The sequence below is a fragment of the Rattus norvegicus genome, chromosome 2 (assembly GCF_036323735.1).
Source record: "Rattus norvegicus strain BN/NHsdMcwi chromosome 2, GRCr8, whole genome shotgun sequence".
Taxonomy (NCBI): Eukaryota; Metazoa; Chordata; class Mammalia; order Rodentia; family Muridae; genus Rattus; species Rattus norvegicus.
In genome coordinates this window covers 182,062,409-182,070,014 of record NC_086020.1, presented here as the reverse complement: position 1 = coordinate 182,070,014, position 7,606 = coordinate 182,062,409, and the positions used below count along the sequence as shown (strand labels likewise).

The 7,606-nt window shown below is 41.7% G+C and overlaps 1 pseudogene; it reads right to left on the bottom strand.

The window, feature by feature from the left end:
- Positions 1-664: 664 nt before the first annotated feature.
- On the bottom strand, positions 665-1,204 carry Nip7-ps16 (nucleolar pre-rRNA processing protein NIP7, pseudogene 16; annotated as a pseudogene).
- Positions 1,205-7,606: the final 6,402 nt, after the last annotated feature.

Below are 7,606 nucleotides of genomic sequence, written 5' to 3'. Positions count from 1 at the left end.
CTAAAGGTATTAAGAAAAATCAAAATGGCAGACGTTTTTTAAATCATTAAAATTTATTAAACTATATATGTAAAACAAGAGGTATGGCATACTATCCTTTTTTTTTTTTTTTTTTGGTTCTTTTTTTCGGAGCTGGGGACCGAACCCAGGGCCTTGCGCTTCCTAGGTAAGCGCTCTACCACTGAGCTAAATCCCCAGCCCATGGCATACTATCCTTAAAGTCCACTGTGCTATTACAAGTCTGGAAAAATATTATCACAGATAAGAGTAAGATTACTCCTGTCTTCACTAAAGAATCTTAGAAACTGCCACTCAGAACAAGTCTCCTGATTCAAACAAAGATGGTGCAGATACAAAATAGAAACAATCTATTTGTTCACACAGACACTCACATGTTCTGGTTTGTCTACTTTAGACTTTTGAGACAAGTCTCACTAGGTAGCCCGGGTTAGTCTTGAACTTGTCAAGTAGCTTGAGCTTGCCCTACCCTTGTGATCTACCTGCATTTGATTCTAGAGGTCAAAAACCCCTATTTTTGAGCCATTTCTGTTGATAAGAATCCAAGCTGCATATCTCAGTGTTATCCTGATTTAATAGGAAGGCCCTCACACAGGAAACAAAGTTAAGTCCTCACACACAGCAAAATGTTCTTGGGATGACTATCTTAAGTCAATGTCTTTTTGTTGCATATGTACTCTCCAATGTCTGCTTGATGGAACATGACAAGTACCATGGGTTGCACTTTTCTGCAGTCTTGGGTAGATTTGTTGGCACCCTAAAACCCAAAGGAACATCTGCCATGGAGTAAACCACTACTCCCTGGTACTGAGATGGATATTCATTGAATTGACCCAGACTGGTTTCCAACACATGGTTGCCATACAAGAAGGATTGCTCTGCTCCAGGCTTTATCCATACTTTATACTTGCCATAAGGTGCAAGGTAATCCAGAATTGTAACATACAACCAGAACTTGTGGGTTTTAGTAAACTTTCTAAAACTCATCCCCAGGGACACTAGCTTATTCAGAGTTGTTGGCGTCCAGCTTAGGCATCAACACAATCACATAATACACTCAGTCGGTATGGAGCCAGAAAGAGGTGGTGCCATCCAGCCTGTCCACTAGGAGTTGTAGATTCTCTCCAGTGTATTTCTCAATCTTCTCAAACAGTACCCAGGCCATGTCTTCAGTTAAAGGCCTCATTTTCCCCCTAGCTTGGCTTCCAGGATCTTCGAACATAATGGCAGGTATTTTATTTGTAGCAAGGAAGGTCATTTGAAAACGGATTATAGGCAAGGCATGACTAGAAACATTTTTTTAACCTAGAAACAATACAAAGAGAAAACTTCAGCATTCTGGAAAAGGCAAAAAGTGTGTCAAAGTCTGGCACCGTATTGATGAATGCAGATCAACAAGGGATAGGCAAGGTTACCCTTTAACATCAAAAAAGGAGTCCTCCTGTAGGCCCTGATATCAAATTAGATTTAATCATTCTGTGCCAGTAAAGGTGGTGTGTTGGAGGGGCCTGAGCTAGCTAGAATAGAATAAAGACCCTGATTTAACTTGTTTCAGATTGGCTCCTCTCTGTGTTTTAGGAGATTGCTAACATTGTATGTGCTGGAGTTGCAGCCTGAATGACTTACACTACAAATCTGGTAGCATCTCATACATGTTCAGGACACTGAATCAGCTGATCCTGGCTGAATTCCCCTATCTTTCCAAATAGAAGTTGTCTTACCCATCTTTGTCATGACATAACAATACAGGTTGGGGCTTCATATTCCTTGTAATGTTGATTACAAGCTTCCTGTATGGTCCAGAAATGCTGAAGGACCCTTGTACTATGTTTACTTTGCAGCAGAGCCTGGGCTGGTCTTCAGGGAGAAACCAATGACGATGGGAGAGTAGAAAATTCAACAAATGAACTTTTTGAATCCCCTCTATTGGATTTACAGAAACCTATTCTTTTGTTATGCTACAATTCTTGATGTAGATGATTTTGGCCTACAAGTAATAAAAATTGCTCTGTCTGCTGGCGAGGATGTGGAGAAAGAGGAACACTCCTCCATTGTTGGTGGGATTGCAGACTGGTAAAACCATTCTGGAAATCAGTCTGGAGGTTCCTCAGAAAATTGGACATTGAACTGCCTGAGGATCCAGCTATACCTCTCTTGGGCATATACCCAAAAGATGCCTCAACATATAAAAGAGACACGTGCTCCACTATGTTCATCGCAGCCTTATTTATAATAGCCAGAAAATGGAAAGAACCCAGATGCCCTTCAACAGAGGAATGGATACAGAAAATGTGGTACATCTACACAATGGAATATTACTCAGCTATCAAAAACAACGACTTTATGAAATTCGTAGGCAAATGGTTGGAACTGGAAAATATCATCCTGAGTGAGCTAACCCAATCACAGAAAGACATACATGGTATGCACTCATTGATAAGTGGCTATTAGCCCAAATGCTTGAATTACCCTAGATCCCTAGAACAAACGAAACTCAAGACGGATGATCAAAATGTGAATGCTTCACTCCTTCTTTAAATGAGGAAAAAGAATACTCTTGGCAGGGAAGGGAGAGGCAAAGATTAAAACAGAGACTGAAGGAACACCCATTCAGAGCCTGCCCCACATGTGGCCCATACATATACAGCCACCCAATTAGACAAGATGGATGAAGCAAAGAAGTGCAGACCGACAGGAGCCGGATGTAGATCGCTCCTGAGAGACACAGCCAGAATACAGCAAATATAGAGGCGAATGCCAGCAGCAAACCACTGAACTGAGAATAGGTCCCCTATTGAAGGAATCAGAGAAAGAACTGGAAGAGCTTGAAGGGGCTCGAGACCCCAAAAGTACAACAATGCCAAGCAACCAGAGCTTCCAGGGACTAAGCCACTACCTAAAGACTATACATGGACTGACCCTGGACTCTGTCCCCATAGGTAGCAATGAATATCCTAGTAAGAGCACCAGTGGAAGGGGAAGCCCTGGGTCCTGCTAAGACTGAACCCCCAGTGAACTAGTCTATGGGGGGAGGGCGGCAATGGGGGGAGGGTTGGGAGGGGAACACCCATAAGGAAGGGGAGGGGGGAGGGGGATGTTTGCCCGGAAACCGGGAAAGGGAATAACACTCGAAATGTATATAAGAAATACTCAAGTTAATAAAAAAAAAAAAATCAAAAAAAAAAATTGCTCTGTCTTATACTCTGCAGTGCTGGAATTAGAGACCTGAGTACACCCATGCATTGATACAACAAATTATAAGTAACATCAGTCTCAGAAACACAGTATTATATGCTGTGTCCTTCTTGAACCAAGTTTTCTTTAGAAAAACTGGTAAACAATTTTTATTTTATTATTGGTTATTTTATATATTTACTTTTCAACTTTTATCCCCTTTCTGGTTATCCCCTCTCCCATACCCCTCCTCCTGCTTATATGTGAATGTGTCCCATAACACCCACCATTCTGTCCTGCCTTGATGCCCTGGCATTCTTCTACACTAGGTAATCCAGCCTTCACAGGAACAAGGGCTTCTCCTCCCAGCAGATCCGGCCATCCTCTGCTACATATGCTCTTGGATCCATTGGTTGCTCCATGTGTACTCTTTGGTTGGTGGGTTAGTCCCTAGGAGCTCTGAGGACTCTGGTTGGATGATATTGTTGTTCTACCTATGGTGCTCCAAACCCCTTCAGCTCCTTCAGCCCTCTCTCTAACTCTACCACTGGGGTCCCATGGTTAGCTGCAAGCATTCCCATCTGTATCTGGAAGGCTCTGGGAGAGCAACTTAGGAGACATCAATATCAGGCTCATGTCAGAAAGCACTTCTTGGCATCAGCAACAGTACTCTGTTGTGTAAATGTACCACAGTTTCTGTATCCTTTCCTCTATTAAATAACATCTAGGTGTTTTCTAGCTTCTCACTATTATAAATAAGGCTGCTGGGAACATAGTGGAGCATGTGTTCTTGTTATATGTTGAAGCATGCTTTGAATATTTGTCCAGGAGTGGTATAACTGGGACCTCAGGTAGTTCCATGTCCAGTTTTTACATGAACTGCCAGATTGATATCCACAGTGATTATACCAGCTTGTAATCCTCAAATGATGGAGAAGTATTCCTCTTTCTTCACATCCTTGCCAGCATCTACTGTCACCTGAGTTTGATCTTAGCCATTCTGACTGGTGTGAGCTGTAAACTCAAGGTTGTTTTGATTTGCATTTTCCTGATGACTAAGGATGTTGAATTTCTTTAGGAGCGTCCCCGAAATTAGACATTCCAAAGTTGAGAATTGTTTGTTTAGGGGGCTGGGGAGATGGCTCAGTGGTTAAGAGCACCGACTGTTCTTCCAGAGGTCCTGAGTTCAAATCCCAGCAACCACATGGTGGCTCACAACCATCTGTAATGGGGTTGGGTGTGTCTGAAGACAGCTACAGTGTGCTTATATACATTGAGTAAATAAATAAATCTTTAAAAAAAAGAGAGAGAGAATTGTTTGTTTAGCTCTGTACCCCATTTTTAATAGTGTCATTTGATTCTCTGGAGTCTATCTTCCTGGGTTCTTTGTATACGTTGGATTTTAGCCCACTATTTTATGTGAGATTCATAAAGATCTTTTCCAATCTGTTGGTTGCCATTTTTTCCAAATGACACTGTCCTTTGCCTTACAGAAGCTTGGCAATTTTATGAGATCCCATTTATCTATTGTTGGTCTTAGAGCATAAGCCATTGGTGTCCTGCTCATAAAATATTCCCCTGTGCCCATGTGTTTGATGCTCTTCCCCACTATCTCCTCTGTTACTTTCAGTATATCTGGTTTTATTTGGAAGTTATTGATGGTCTAGGACTTGAGCTTTGTACCAGTTTATAAGAATGGATCAATTAACATTCTTTTACATGCTGGCTACCAGTTGAATAAGTACCATTTTTTGAAAATGCTGTCTTTTTTCCACTGGATTGTTTTAGCTATTTTGACAAAGGTCAAGTGACAATAAGTATGTGGGTCCATTTCTGGATCTTCAATTCTATTCTACTGATCTACCTGTATGTCTCTGTACCAATACCATACAGTTTTTTTTTTTTTTAATCACTATTGCTCTGTAATACAGCTTGAGGTCAGGGATGGTGATTCCCCCAGAAATACTTTTATTGTTAGGAATAGTTTTTGCTCTAGATAAGATGGATGAAGCAAAGAACTGCAGGCCGACAGGAGCCGGATGTAGATCTCTCCTGAGAGACACAGCCAGAATACAGCAAATACATAGGCGAATGACATCATTAGACCACTGAACTGAGAACGGGACCCCCGTTGAAGGAATCAGAGAAAGGACTGAAAGGGCTTGAAGGGACCTGAGACCCCATATGAACAACAATGCCAACCAACCAGAGCTTCCAGGGACTAAGCCACTACCCAAAGAATATACATGGACTAACCCTGGGCTCCAACCTTATAGGTAGCAATGAATAGCCTAGTAAGAGCACCGGTGGAAGGGAAAGCCCTTGGTTCCTGCCAAGACCGAACCCCCAGTGAACGTGATTGTTGCTGGGAGGGTGGTAATAGGGGGAGGGCGGGGAGGGGAACACCCATAGAGAAGGGGAGAGGGAGAGGTTAGGAGGATGTTGGCCCAGAAGCCGGGAAAGGGAATAACAATCAAAATGTAAATAAGAAATACCCAAGTTAATAAAGATGAAAAAAAAAAAGAATAGTTTTTGCTATCCTGGGATTTTGTTATTCCAAATTTATTTGACAATTGCCCTTTCTAACTTTATGAAGAGTTGAGTTGAAATTTTTGTAGTGCCATATTGGATTTGGGCCTGGCCGCTTTGTAACTGCATGGCCACAGTTAAGAAGTCATGGGATTGTTGGACAGAGGCCTCTCCCATGTATTTACGGCACAAGAAGAAAAGATCACGTGGTAAACACCTGGTGTCTCCACTGCATGACCTCTGCTGAGCCCGGCTGATGCTTGTGGAACAGACACACCTGGACCACACCTGGGTGGTGGTCAATTTACTTCTGCCTTTTACTTCCTCAGCCTTTATCCTGGAGATTTAGGCTGGTCTTCTCGGATTTCTCCCTAATTAATTCAGATCTTGAAGTCGGTCTTTTGTTACAGAAGTCAGGAAGTCACAAGCCAGGGTTTCCCACTGTGCTTCCCAGATATTTTCTACCTGGAGAACTTGGGTATATAAGTGGTGAATAAAGCTACAGGAGTCTCTCACTCTTTTTCCTCACTCTCACTCTTCCTTCCGCTCTTCCACTCTCTCTCTGTCTCTGTCTGTCTCTGTCTGTCTCTGTCTGTGTCTATGTCTGTCTCTCTCTCTCTCTCTCTCTCTCTCTCTCTCTCTCTCTCTCTCTCTCTCTCTCTCTCCTGGCTTGACAGGATAACCTGTGTGTGTGTATGTGTGTTTCTTTCATCCTGTAGGCTTTTGCCCGATTCTCGGTACCGTGTCGGTGCTGGCGCCGACAAATCATAATGGGGGATTGCCTTGAATCACCACGTTGTTTTCAGCAAAATATCCATTTTTACCTTACTAATCCTGCCAATACATGAGCATGGGAGTTCTTTCCAACTTCTGAGATCTTCTTCAATTCTTTTTTAAACAAATGAAGTTCTTGACATACAGACTTTCACTTTCTTGGTTAGAGTCACAGCAAGGTATTTTATATTATTTGTGGCAATTGTGAAGGTTGTCATTTCCCTAGTTTCTTTCGCAGCATGTATATCCTTTGAGTAGAAGAAGGCTACAAATTTGTTTAAGTTAATTTTATATGCAGACACTTTACTGATGCTGTTTATCAGGTTTAGTAGTTCTCTTATGGAATTTTTGGTGTCCCTTAAGTGTACAATATCATCTGCAAATAGTAGTATTTTGAATATTTCCTTTCCAATTTGTATCGCTTTTTTTTTTCTCTTTTCTTTTTTTCAGAGCTGGGGACTGAACCCAGGGCCTTTCGCTTGCTAGGCAAGCACTCTACCACTGAGCTAAATCCCCAACCCCCGCTTTTTTCTTTCTTTTTTTTCTTTTTTTTTTTTTTTTTTGGTCATCTAATTGATGTGATTAGGAGTCCGGGTGCTATATTGAATAGATAGGGAGATAGTGGGCAACTTTGTCTAGTCGCTGATTTTAGTGGGATTGCTTCAAATTTCTCTCCATTTTATTTAATGTTGGCTACTGATTTTCTGTACACTGCTTTTAAAAGAATTTATAGGATTAATAAGGATGTGAAGTGTGAAAACTTAGGTCAATGCTAGGGACCTTGTCTAGCATGTTGAGGTCCCCAATTCTATCTTCTGCTAAATACACAGATACAACTTTCCTCAGCTGACTGCCTGTATATGTGGATTGACTCTAGAAAAAAGAAAACTGCCTAGAGACCAAGCAGAGGATGCCAGAGGCACACCGAACATTTGTATTGATTGATCTCTGGGGCATTTTTTTTATTAACTTGAGTATTTCTTATTTACATTTCGAGTGTTATTCCCTTTCCCAGTTTCCGGGCCAACATCCCCCTAACTTTGAAGGATTAAAAATTAATAATAAGCCGCCTAGCTACCCAAAAAGAAGAAGTAGGGTCTGTGAGAACATG